The 13,132-nt window shown below is 45.5% G+C and overlaps 1 protein-coding gene across 3 annotated transcripts in view; it reads right to left on the reverse strand.

Moving 5' to 3' along the window:
- ARHGEF37 (Rho guanine nucleotide exchange factor 37) overlaps positions 1-3,815 on the reverse strand; it is a 55,218-nt gene extending 51,403 nt beyond the window's left edge. Inside the window, exon 1 of one of the 3 annotated variants that reach the window (XM_038535057.1) lies at positions 3,510-3,815. The gene's annotated coding sequence lies outside the window, so the exon portion shown is untranslated. Of the gene's footprint in view, positions 1-2,884; positions 3,055-3,509 lie in introns of those variants that run through there. The other 2 variants (XM_038535056.1, XM_038535055.1) reach the window with 2 other exon arrangements.
- Positions 3,816-13,132: the final 9,317 nt, after the last annotated feature.

The raw sequence follows: 13,132 nt of genomic DNA on the forward strand, positions 1-13,132 counted from the left end.
CCCAGGAGCACTTGTCAAGCATGCAAACTCTTGCCCCCACCCTTGAAGATTCAGATTCAGGCAGTCAGGGATGAGGTATTTCCACAAGCCCCTAGGTGATTCTGATGCAGGTAGTCTATAGATCATTTCTTGAGGAAATTCTGCTTTTAATCTCATCCTACTAAAGAAATGTTGGAGGAATGAAGGCAGCGAGGCTGGAAGGAGAAACATGAAAGGGGTCCTTGGGTTCAAATAAGGAAGAGTCTTCGACTGAGAGCACAAGTATGTTTGCTCTATGTTATCCTATGCAGCACCAAATGTTTGGAATCTAAAGGTCAAATTAGAAAGAACTTTCTAGGAGCACCTGGCTGGCTCAGTTGGTAGAACATGTGACTCTAGATCTTTGGAGTTGTGGCACCATCAAGCCCCATGATGGGTGTAGAGCTTACTTTAGAAAACAAAACAGGGACACCTGGGTGGCTCAGTCAGTTAAGTGTTCGACTTTGGATCTCAGCTCAGATCTGATCGCAGGTCATGAGTTCAAGCCCCATGTTGGGCTCCACGCTGAGCCAATAAATAAAATCTTTAAAACAGGGGCACCTGGGTAGCTCAGTCAGTTGGGCATCTCCCTTCGGCTCCAGTACTGATTTAGGGGGCTTGATCCCAAGATCAAGCTGCTCAGAGTCTGCTTCTCCTTCTCCCTCTGCCACTTCCCCGCTTGTGCTTGCGTGCTCCCTCCCTCTCTCTCAAATAAGCAAATCTCTAAAAAATAATAAAATAAAATCTTTAAAACAAAAACCCAACCTTCTAACAGAGCTACTGTGAAACAAAATCAGGTCACAGAGGCAGGAAAGGAAGGAACTTGCCAAAGTCACTGAGCTTGCAGAAAAAGACTTCTCTGGGTTGAGAAATGATTGGCTGAAGGGGAGGCAGAGGGGGGCAAGAGACATTACACACATACACATTCTCTGTTTTTTAGAAAAAAACTCTCCTTTATAAACACCCAGAGAGGAATGTAACCCACCAGACAGGTATTATGCATCCTAACCCAAATTAAATAGCAGCTATTTGCCCTAAGCCATATTTCCCTGACTCTATTTGCAAGGCCTAAAATGGTAGAGAATGGAGACAACACACTATTTTGTAAGAGCAGTTCTTTTTATAGGTAAGTAGGCCCGCCCCAGGCCCTGTCCTCACAATTTTGGATCTGCAGATTTCAAAACTCTTAAGCCTGTCAATAAACAAGCAATAGGCTTTGGACAATCAAGCTCAACAAATGCTATTTTGCTTCAGTCACAGCTCTCAAACACCACTACCCCCCCCCCCCCACTGGCTAAATAAAAAGCCATTTATTTGATCTAGAACAGAATCAACCAAGGCTCTGTTTACCACGGCAAGCTGCTGATCCAAGAGGGATGAGAGCCAACTGCCAGTAACTCCTGTACCCTGGCAGAAACTCCGCTGAGCCCCCACCACCTGGCAAGACTGGGTGTTGCCCAGGTCCCCACATCCCCCCTCCTCTTTCCTCTCATCTAAAAACAAGCGATACAGGTGCTGGTTCCATTCAAGAGAGGCAAGCAAGGCCCAATAAACAGTCCTTATTAGAATGTCTGGTAGCTTCTACTTTCAGCATTTCACCTTAGGCCAAATATTGATGTGCGCTGTTGCACTTTTATTTAGATTATCATCACCAAGATACACATTGTCGCTCATAAGTCATAATAAGTGTTCACTTTGTAGTTTCACGTTGACAATTATTTAAAATTTATTTCGGATATAGCCCAAGGTCTTCCAGGTCATCACCTCTCCTAACTGGCACAGCTGTGAGCCACTGCGGTTCTGTGCACCAGCACTTTTACTTAACACTTCCTAAGGGTCAATCACTGGGCTCAACATTCATTCATAAGTCTGACAATAACGAAGGATGAAGCAGACAATCTCTCTTTTACAGCTGAAACTGGACGTTGGGCTGAAACAAATACTACACTATATAAGTGAACTTGAATTTTAAAAAATCTTGAAAGAAAAAAACAAAAAACAAAAAACAAAAAAACTGGGCCCTGGAGAGGTTAAAGTATGTGTCCAAGATCACACGGCTAGCAGAGTCTGGACACTGGACTGACAGCAGGTACTCGCTTCTTTCCCAGCTACCTCCCTTTAAAGCAGAAATTTTTTTTTCTCTGAACAGCGCAGCCTGAGTGCCAGCCTTCGGTCCTTTCTTACGGCAGAATGCTTCATGTCAAATCTGAAACTGTGTGCAAGGTTCCGCGTGAACCCCTCTGTGGGGAGGAACGCAGATCTCTAAGGGGTCAGGGATCCCAAGAAGGCGAAGCACGGGGCCAGGCTGCTGTCAGTTTCTCTTCCCCCCTGCAGATTCTGGGCGCTCGCTGCACAGGGAGGGAAGCACTGCAGCCCTGAGGAGCTGAGCCGGAGGGTCAGGCTTCTGGTCCCCGCTTTGGCACTACTTTTCTGGGGGGGGTCCTTGGCCAAGGCCGCTCAACACAGGGGGTGCACATTTCCTTTCTCTCTTTCCTCCTGGCCTGTAGTCATAATTACATTTTCCTCGGCAAGGATTCTTTAATATTGTTTGCATTTTTCCATTGTTTCAACATAGGGATTCTTATTAAAAGTCATCCCAGGGGCATTCCGGGTGGCCCAGCGGCTTAGTGCCACCTTCAGCCCAGATCGTGATCCTGGAGTCCCGGGATCAAGTCCCGCGTCGGGGTCCCTGCATGGAGCCTGCTTCTCCCTCTGCCTGTGTCTCTGCCTCTATCTCTCTGTATGTGTCTCTCGTGAATAAATAAATAAAATCTTAAAAAAAAATCAAAAAGTCACCCCAAATCCTACCCAGGCATAAACAAACCGATGCAAGAAATAATCCTTTTTTTCCCCCAGGCCACCTTACCTCTCCGGGCCTCAGTGCCCCACCTGTAAAAGGTCACGTGGATCAGGCTGCTCGCAGTCCCCAAAGAGCTCCAGACACAAAGCTCGACCGCGCGCCCCCGCCTCCCCGCCGCTGTCCCGCGCCCCTCGGCGCCCAGCCCGCCTGCCCTGCCCTGGCCGCCGTCTCGGGGCGGGAGGGGCTCGGGGCGCCGGGGAGCCGCCGCGGCGGGAGGGGCGCCCCTTCCCCCGCCCCGCGGCCGCGCCCGGGCCTGGGCGCGCGGGTCCCACGGAGGGCGCGGGAGGGCGCGGGAGGGCGCGGGCGGGCGCGGCTCTGCCCAGGCTGCGCGCGTGCGTGCGCCGCGGAGGGGCGGCCCGCTGGCGAGCCTTTGTCGATTGTCTGCGGCCAGGTTGTTTTCCCGTCGCCGCTCCCGGGACCCCGCCCGGCCCCGGCCCCGGCCCCGGCCCCGGCCCCCGCCCCCGCCCCCGCCCCCGCCCCGGCCCCGAGGTGCCCTGGCCGGCCGCCCGCGCCGTGAGCTGCGGTTGCGGGGAGCGCCGCACCCACCGCGCCTGCTGGGGCAGCCGCCTTCCCGGCCGGGCCCGGCACCCCCAAACACCGGCTAGCGCCCCGGCCGCCCGCCCCCGAATACCTGTGTCCCCGTGCCCCGTCCCGAGCACCAGCTGTTAGCGGGGACCTCGCTGTCATTCCCAGGGCGTCCGCTGCCCAGGAGGTCTGGGTGCCCCTTCCCCAGCTCCGCCACGAGCTCAGTCGGCCGGGCTCCCTGCGCCCGTGTCCTTCCCTGTGACACAAAGGTATCGGCTCCCTGCGCCCCAGTGTCCTTCCCTGTGACACAAAGGTATCGGTCTGGCTCTCGCCTGCCGAGAAACGGGACCGTGTTCAGCGCCCTAAGTACCCAGGCCAGTGCGGCAGACAAGGCGCCCGCTCTCTGAGGTCGCACGCGGAACGAGAGAACTGCTATGAAAAAGTGGCCTATCCGGGAAGGCAAACCTTGTGTGGGGGGGCAGGAATCGACTAGATTTTAACTTTCCTAAAGCTTCTCGGTTCTAATTCTTGTTCTCATTATTAGGGCTTCTGGTTCATTATGATTAGTGAGAGCGATAGTAGTAATGCTTACGAAGTGCCGGGCACTGTACTAAACATTTCACTTGTGTCTTCCCATTGGTCTCATTCACAGCTTCCCTATAAAATACACATGCTTCGTGTTATTATTACTGTTATTATTCTCATTTTAGAAAAACAGAAGCCAGGAAAATGAAAGCAACTTGCCCACTGTTACAAAGCTGCTAAGCTACAGGACCAGAATTCAAATTCAGAGTGTCAGAGGCCTGGAGGTGCTTAACCACTAGTCTGCATCCATAAAAACGTGAAGACCAGGGGTGCCTGGGTGGTTGAGTAGGTTAAGCATCTGCCTAGGATCAGGTCATGATCTCAGGGTCCTGGGATGGAGCCCCCCACCCCCACCCCGTGGGGCTCCCTGGAAGGGAGTCTGCTTCTTCCCCTCCCTCTGCCCTTCCCCACCACTGGTGCTCTCTCTAATAAATAAATAAAATCTTATAACAAACCCACACGGGGGTGGGGTGGGGGTGAATGGGTGACAGGCACGGGGTGGGGGGGCGCTTGACGGGATGAGCACTGGGTGTTATTCTGTATGTTGGCAAATTGAACACCAATAAAAAATAAATTTATTATTTAAAAAAAAACAAACCCACAGACCTGAGGACCAAAATGGAGTCATCTTGAATGTGATGGATGAGAACAGCAGAAACGGAGAGGGGGTCTAGTCTGTAGACTGGAAGAGCAAAGGAAGTTGAAAGCTTTCTGATCCATGGACTAGACTTCATGGGTATGACCTGAGAAGTCACTAGCATGGGGAAATCTATAAGGGACACATTGCAACATGTAAGGAAGAACTTCTCTAACACAGCATTTCAAAGTGTCCTCAGTGCCTGGGGAGAGGGAGCATCCTGCCAGTAAAGGTCAACTTTCAAAGTATAACCCTGCAGGGTGCCTGGCTGGCTCTGTTGGAAGAGCATGTGACTCTTGATCTTGGGGTTGTGAGAAGGAGCCCTATGCTGGGTGTAGAGATTATCAATAAATAAATAAACTTTAAAACAATTAAGAAAACCCAAAATATAATATTGCATGTAACTATACTTTGATAATAAAAATATATATATTTTTGAGTCAGCTTCAGATAGGCTTATCAGGAATGGTTTAAAGAAGAGTCCCGTAAAAGTTAAAGACTGGTTTAGTCTTTAACTTTCTAAGTTTCTTTCCCATTTGGAAGGAATTTTGAAGGGATATGGAATCCTAGAGTGGTTAGGTGACCTATCCAAAGGCCCGTAGGGACTAAAGACCTGGCCCCAAAGCAAGGCTGACTTCTAAATCAGACTTCTTGTTTGTGGGGAGGGTCTTGAGTGCTTAGCACCTCAGTTCTCCTGTAAAGTATGTGTGTCAAGGGGTGTGGGGTGACCAGTCTTTTCTTGGGGGTATGGAATCATCTGCTCTACCTGTTTCACTTCAATTGCTAATGTGCACCCCTCTTCCCTGCTTGTATTGAGTATTCTGTGATTTCGGACACAAGTGTCAACACTCCTTGGGCAATTGCTGTATTACAGGGATCCTAGAGGTAGTAGGGTTCCACTCCCCCCAAGAAGTATTTATTTGGTTACTTAGGAAAAGGAGACAAGCTAGATGGTATTTTTTTAATTAAAGATTTTATTTATTTATTCATGAGAGATGCACATAGAAAGAGGCGGAGACATAGGCAGAGGGAGAAGCAGGCTTCCTCCAGGGAGCCCTATGTGGGACTCGATTCCAGGACTCTGGGATCACTTCCTGAGCCAAAGGCAATCGCTCAACCACTGAGCCACCCAGGTGTCCCAAGCTGGATAGTATTTTCATTTGAAACAGACATTTCTTAGATTCTGTTTGAGGACTCTCGGTTATCTTGAATTAAACTCCTAAAGTACTAACTCCTAAAGTACTAATACCCCATCTTTTATCCTAGTCTCAAATAATTTGATAAGCAGTAATCTAAAGGCCAACTTCAGAAAAGCCATTCTTTTTTCAGTGCTCCAGAGAGCTACTTGTTTGTTTTCAACTTGAAACCTCTAAAAAAAGAATCCAAGTACTTTTTGGGATTGGTTTTCTAGAACATTTACAAAGAAATGGACATCACCCTGCCCCTAATAACACTAACTCAAAGATAAGAGTTCCTTCGTCTTCACTTCTACCGTTCACAGAATGGTCAATTTTTTAAAGATTTTATCTATCTATCTATCTATCTATCTATTTATTTATTTATTTATTTGAGAGAAAGGGATCACGAGCAGGGGGGAAGGGCAGAGGGAGAAGCAGACTCTCACTGAGCAGAGAGGCTGAGAAGGTCCTGGGATCATGACCTGAGTCAAAGGCAGATGCTTAACTGACTGAACCACACAGGTGCCCCAGAGTGATCAATTTTTAAATTTCTTTAAAAATTTCCTGGTTCGAAATTCAAAAGTATATTGTCAGGGCTACAGCTTACAGAATATTTGGGTTCCTTTTAGTGCCTGGTATATTGCCTTGCATACAGTAGGTGCTGAATAAGTTTTTATTGACTAGGTGGATGAGTGAGTGTGAATTAAGAAGTTGTGGGAGACAGAGGAAGAAGTGGTTTAGGATGGGGCAGCAGACATTTTGCCTGAGATGCATGGGTTTCAAGGGAGTCCAGAAGGAACTCCCAGACCCCTTGCAAATTTGACCACGACTTTATCCAGAGATCTGTGCTAAAAGCAATTTAACATCAAGGGTGTCTAGTTGACTCAGTCATTAGAGTTTGCAACTCTTGATCTTGAGGTCATGAGTTTGAGCCCCATGTTAGGTATAGAGATTACATAAATACATACATGCATACATACATACATACATACATACTTTTTTAAAATCTTAAAAAAAAAAAAGCAGCATCATCAGACTTGAGTTGAGCACTACCTAAAGACCATGTGCCAAAAAAGGGCACTTGCTTCTCCCTCTGCCTGCTGCTCTCCATGCTTTTGCTCTCTCTTTCTCAAATAAATAAATAAAATCTTAAAGAAAAAAAAAAAAGACTCACACTCTAAAAGAGGTAAGCAGTTAAAAAAAAAAAAACTTATCAGAAAAGCAAATTGGAGGGTGCCTGGGTGGCTCAATCGGTTAAGCATCTGACTCTTGATTTCTGCTCAGGTCATGATCTCAGGGTTGTAAGATGGAGTCCCATGTTGGGCTCTGTGCCAGGTGTGGAGTCTGCTTAAGATTCCCTCTCTCTCTTTTTCTTCCTCTGCCCTTCCTCCTGCCTCCCTCTCTCTCTAAAAAAAATAAATAAATAAATAAATAAATAAAAATAAAAAAAATAAAAGAGAGAGAGAGAAAGAAAAGAAAAACAAATCAGATTATTAGGCTTATGGCACCACTGCTATTGTGCTGCTAAGTACAGATTTGGCATAATTTACCTCTTTTCAACCTTTCTTTGCTCAACTGTGCAATTATAAGTGACTTCAGAGAGAAAGAAAAGGAAAGACTTGGGAAGAAAATACTGGTGCTGTAAAGAAATTCTCTGATAAGCTGAAAGTTTTAAAAGGGCATTTGGCTGGTTCAGTTGGTAGGGCATGTGACCCAATCTCAGGGTTGAGAGTTCAAACCCCATGTTGAGCATAGAGCTTATTTAAAAAAAAAAAATTTGTTTTAAGTGTAATAGCCACCTCTTCTGGTTTTGAGAGTTCAGCTCAGATTCTGTATTATATAGCATTTTATACAGATTATACTCTTTAATTCTTTCTGTTTGGGGCCTACAAATTATTAGAAAATAACTACATAGTGGACATCTATCATTTTTCAGATTGCTCAGCCTCTCAATTGCCTTTATGAATTTGGAGAACAGGCCACAGTGTGAGACAGGGCCTGTATTTCATTCATGGAAGCCAAAAGGCCCAGGTATCAGTTTTCCCTGATCACTGATTGCTTGGACTCAGTCAGTCCCCTCTGGATAGCAATTCAGGAGATAAGAGCCCAGAGAAGCAGGCAATATGCAAAACTTACTCTGGTTATGGTGGCACATGGTATCTGTGGCACATGGCAGCTGGGGCAGCTATGCCCCTCTCTTCATTCTCCATATGTTGCCCGTGTCCAGCAGCAGCATTTTTTCTGCGATGTGTTTTCCTCTGTGAGTCTTGCCCCCAGCCTCCCTTTGTGTCTGCCTGTATTCCTAGCCTGGTTCTCCACCCTGTCCATTGATTCTTTGAGCTCAATACTGTTTCAATAACATTCCTTTTTTTCCCCCAAAGATTTTATTTATTTATTTCAGAGAGAGAGAAAGAACAAGCTGAGCAGGAGCCCTACATGGAGCTTGATCCTGGGACCCTAGGATCATGACCTGAGCTGAAGCTGGACACTTAACTGAGTGAACCACCCCGGCACTCCAGTAAATTCCTTTTCTTGCATCAATTAACCAGAAGCACCTTTTATTGCTTGCAACCAAAAGATTCTGGTTGGTACATAATCTTTTTTTTTTTTCTCCTAGTCTTTTTTTTTTTTTTAAGATTTTATTTATTTATTTGAGAGAGAGAACATAAGCAGGGGGAGTGGTAGTGGGAGGGGGAGAAGCAGGCTCCCTACTGAGCAGGGAACCTGATGTGGGGCTCGATCCCAGGACCCCAGGATCATGACCTGAGCCAAACACAGATACTTAACCGAATGAGCCACCCAGGCACCCCTAGAATTTCAGTCTTGAGATTATATCTATTTTTTTCATCCAACTTTGTGAAATGTACCACTCTAATTTCTACAGTAATAATAAAAATAAATGCCCTTTATTGAATGCCTAATACATGTCAGAAATTTCTCACAGATGATCTCTAATCTTGACAATCACCCTATATAATAGATATTATTTTCATTTTACAGTTGCAGAAACTGAGGCTCAGAGAGATTAAGTAACCTATCCAAGGTTACATGGATCATAGGTGACAAGTCTTTAGCCAAGTCTACCACTACATCATTCTGTCTCTCACATGGTTGCCTTCTCCAAATATTCTCGTCATCATTTAAGGAAAAATTCTACTGGGGCACCTGGATGGCTCAGTCAATGAAGCATCTGACTTTGGCTCAGGTTATGATCTCATGGTCCTGGCATGGAGCCCTGAGTCCATCCTCAGTCAGGCTCCGTGCTCAGTGGAACCCTGCTTCTCCCTCTCCCTCTGCCCTTCCCCCACTTCTCCTGCACATGCTCTTTCTCTCTTTCTCTCTCTCTCAAATAAATAAAATCTTTAAAAAAAAATTCTACTAAGTCTGAATGTCATTATTTTTTAAATAGAGGACTTTTTTAAAGATTTATTTATTTTGTTTTTTTTATTAAACAGAGAGAGAGAGTGTGGCAGAGACATAGGCAGAGAGAGAAGTAGGCTCCATGCAGGGAGCCCAAAGCAGGACTCGATCCCAGGACTCCAGTATCACGCCCTGGGTCGAAGGCAGGTGCTCAACTGCTGAGCCACCCAGGCACCCCTGAATGTCATTATTTCTTCTATCTTTGAAGATATTAAACCATTAGAAAGACAAGTCAAGAAATTATTAGTTGCTATGTTCTTAGCAGAATTAAACTTTTATATTAACAAACTTGTTTAATAATCTCAAGTATAAAAAATTTTATAACAAGAGTGTCTGCTTTATTGAGCCCATATTATAAGCCAGTTATTATACTAGTTAGCTCTAAAGGATAAGTTCATCGTGCTCTATGAATAAGAAACATGAGAGTTTCAGAGACAGAAACTCCCTGGGGACCTGGCGGCTAGGAAGGGGTAGAACTGGGCCTGTGGCCTCAGCTGTTGGACCCCTAAGCCTCTTCGCGTCTGACTTGTCACACCATCGCTGGGCTAGTTTTATAATTTGGGCTGAGAAACGCCACTTCATGTCTCTTCTGTTTCTTTCTCTTCCTGGTTTCCAATCGCTTCCACCTATTTTCCTGGCTTGATGCCTGGCTTGTTGCAGGCATCACCCTTTTAAAGACAGGGCTGTTCTCTCTTCCCTTCTAGGTTTACCAGCTCCGTCTTCCCACAGGCAAGTGCACAGCTGTCTCACACAGACCCAGTCAGGCTTGAGCTCTGTCACAGTCTTCTTAATCGGTAGAAATATGTGGAAACTTAGCTTTGAAGTTTGGGAGATACTATCTATGTCTACTTTGCTGGAATTCCATCATGGAAAAAGTGCCTCAGCTCTAGGAATTGACTTTAACACATTATCATCATGATATTTATTTTTTAAAATATTGTATTTATTTATTCATGAGAGACACAGAGAGAGAGAGAGAGGCAGAGACACAGGCAGAGGGAGAAGCAGGCTCCATGCAGGGAGCCCGATGTGGGACTCGATCCTGGGACTCGATCCTGGGACTCAATCCTGGGACTCCAGGATCACACCCCGGGGCTGAAGGCAGGAGCTAAACTGCTGAGCCGCCACCCAAGGACCCCCACCATCATGATATTTAGACCAGTTTTGGGAAAATGTTTTGCTTTTACTATGCCATACTACTAGTCAGTAGTTTTTTGATTCCAGCGCCAGAAATCCAACTCATCTAGAAATTATAACGTCCATTAGAAGAAAAGACCATCTCTGCTTAAGTGTCTCTTCAAAAGAACAAGCCCTCCAAAAAGCTCTCCAGCAGACATTTTCTCCTATCTCATTGAGTAGAATAGCATGTCATACCAAAGCATACCTAAACCAATCGCTGCCTGGCTTAGATGGATGATGACCCAACAGGGGGCCAGCTCCCTATGAACTATGTAGTCATGTAGCCTTAATAAAATTGGAGTTTTTGGTGGGGAGAAGAAAAACAAGGGGAATGCCCTTGGGTAGGCAGCCAACAGTGTCTGCTGCAGGAGAGAGTGGGCAATTCTACAGGGAGGATGAGAGGCCAAAGATAAGGTGACCTTTCCTGCTGAGTCTTTATTTTTTTTTAAGATTTTATTTTATTATTTATTCATGAGAGACACACAGAGAGAGGCAGAGACATAGGCAGAGGGAGAATCTGGCTCCCTGCGGGGAGCCCGATGCAGGACTCAATCCCAGGACCCTGGGATCATGATCTGAGCCAAAAGCAGTTGCTCAACCACTGAGCCACCCAGGCGTCCTCTTGCTGAGTCTTTAAAGAAAGAATTCTTACCAAGCAGATAGACATGGAAAGTTATGTGAGGTAGAAAGGATTGCATATGTGCACATCAGTATGCAACTACTTTGTGTTTTCAGAAAATGCGATCACTTCATTATAACTGGATTGAATGCTATACATTGGAGTGTGCAGTGACAGCTGCAGGCAGGCACCATATTGTGGAAGGCACGTAAGGCATGCTAAAGAATTTAAACTATTTCTGTAGGCAATGGGGGAGTCATTGAGGAATGGGGACAGCGTGAGATTATGTGAATTTTAAAAACACCATCTAGTAGGAAACGGATCCTGGAACAATATAAGGCTGAAGGCTGGGAGATTAATTAGAAAGTTGTAGTATTCAGAGAGGGAATAGATAATAAGGCTTCAGGTTAAGGCTGTAGTAATAGTGAAGTAGAAGAGGAAAGGATAAGAGTAAAATGTTGAAGATATATCTGATAACCTACAGGATGTAAGGGAATGGAGAACCTAGGCCAACTCTGAGACTTTTGTCTTGAACAAGTAGGTGCACATTTGGAATCTTTACTAAAGAAAGGGCATCCTAGAGAAGGAACAGGTTTGGGGCAAAGGTTTGGGAGGAAAGTAATGAGATTACTTTTAAAGCAGCTGATACCCGGAGTATATCCAAGTGAAGGTGTCCGGTAGGGAGATGGGTGTAAGGTTCTGAGAGAAGCAAGTTGGGATTGGTAATGCAGATTTGGAAGTACCTGAGCATAAGGGTGAATGAAGTTGGCCTGGGAAAACAGGAAGGATGTGAAGAGAAAGCCAAGCGAGCACAAGCAAGAGGCAGGCAGAGATAGGGGAGCTGGCAAAAGAGACGGGGTAGGAATAGTTAGATAGAATGGGAGGTGAGCCAACATTGTATTAAACTTCCTTGTAGGGGATCCCTGGGTGGTGCAGCGGTTTAGTGCCTGCCTTTGGCCCAGGGTGCGATCCTGGAGACCCCGGATTGAATCATTGAATCCCACGTCTAGTGCATAGAGCCTGCTTCTCCCTCTGCCTGTGTCTCTGCCTCTCTCTCTCTCTCTATCATAAATTAAAAAATAATAATAATAATAATAAACTTCCTTGTGAAAAATTTCCTTTGACTGTTGTGCTTTGGCCTGTTCACACAGCAAAGTCAAACCACAGTTAAAATATTTGGCCTTTCAAGTTTTGTTTGAATTATTTTAATATCTGATTTTTATTTATTGGTTCCTAGTTGGAAGTCCCCTTAGTCAATGCAATGCTTTCCTGGAAACCTCATGAGAAAAAAATGTCTGATGATAAAGAGAAACTCCTTCTTTTGCAATGTGCACTCCTTGTCCTGGAATACAGCTTCAAGGGCCTGTTGTTGCACATTTAAGGGTCTGTAATTGTGTGGGCAAGTGTGTAATTACATTGTAAGACAGTAAGTTGATAAAACCTTTGTGATTCAGCAATCTCAGTTCTGTTCATTTATCCTAAAGAAATCCACACACAAGTGCACAGAGACACGTGCATAAGATTGTTTATTGGGACTTTTAAAAAAATAATCAGGGGGATCCCTGGGTGGCGCAGCGGTTTGGCGCCTGCCTTTGGCCCAGGGCGCGATCCTGGAGACCCGGGATCGAATCCCACGTCGGGCTCCCGGTGCATGGAGCCTGCTTCTCCCTCTGCCTGTGTCTCTGCCTCTCTGTCTCTCTCTGTGTGACTATCATGAATAAATAAATAAAATCTTTAAAAAAAAAAAATCAGGGATGCCTGGATGGCTTGGTGGTTGAGTGCCTGCCTTTGGCTCAGGGCATGATCCTGGGTCTGGGGATCAAGTCCCACATCAGTCTCCCTGCGAGGAGCCTGCTTCTCTCTCTGCCTGTGTTTCTGCCTCTCTCTCTCTCATGAGTAAATAAATAAATTGTTAGGAAAAAATTATCAAAGTAAAGAGCTGGAAATAGTCTAAATAACTGTCAGCAGGAAATAGTCAACTCAATTCCAATGTCTATGTCATGGACTACTATGCAACCAGTAAAAAGAATAAGGTTTATCTATAGTCATGGACATGTAAAGATGTCCATGTTACAGATATTGTTTTTTTTTATTTAAAAATTTTAAAGATT

Source organism: Canis lupus, chromosome 4 (genome assembly GCF_011100685.1).
Source record: "Canis lupus familiaris isolate Mischka breed German Shepherd chromosome 4, alternate assembly UU_Cfam_GSD_1.0, whole genome shotgun sequence".
In the NCBI taxonomy this organism is placed as follows: Eukaryota; Metazoa; Chordata; class Mammalia; order Carnivora; family Canidae; genus Canis; species Canis lupus.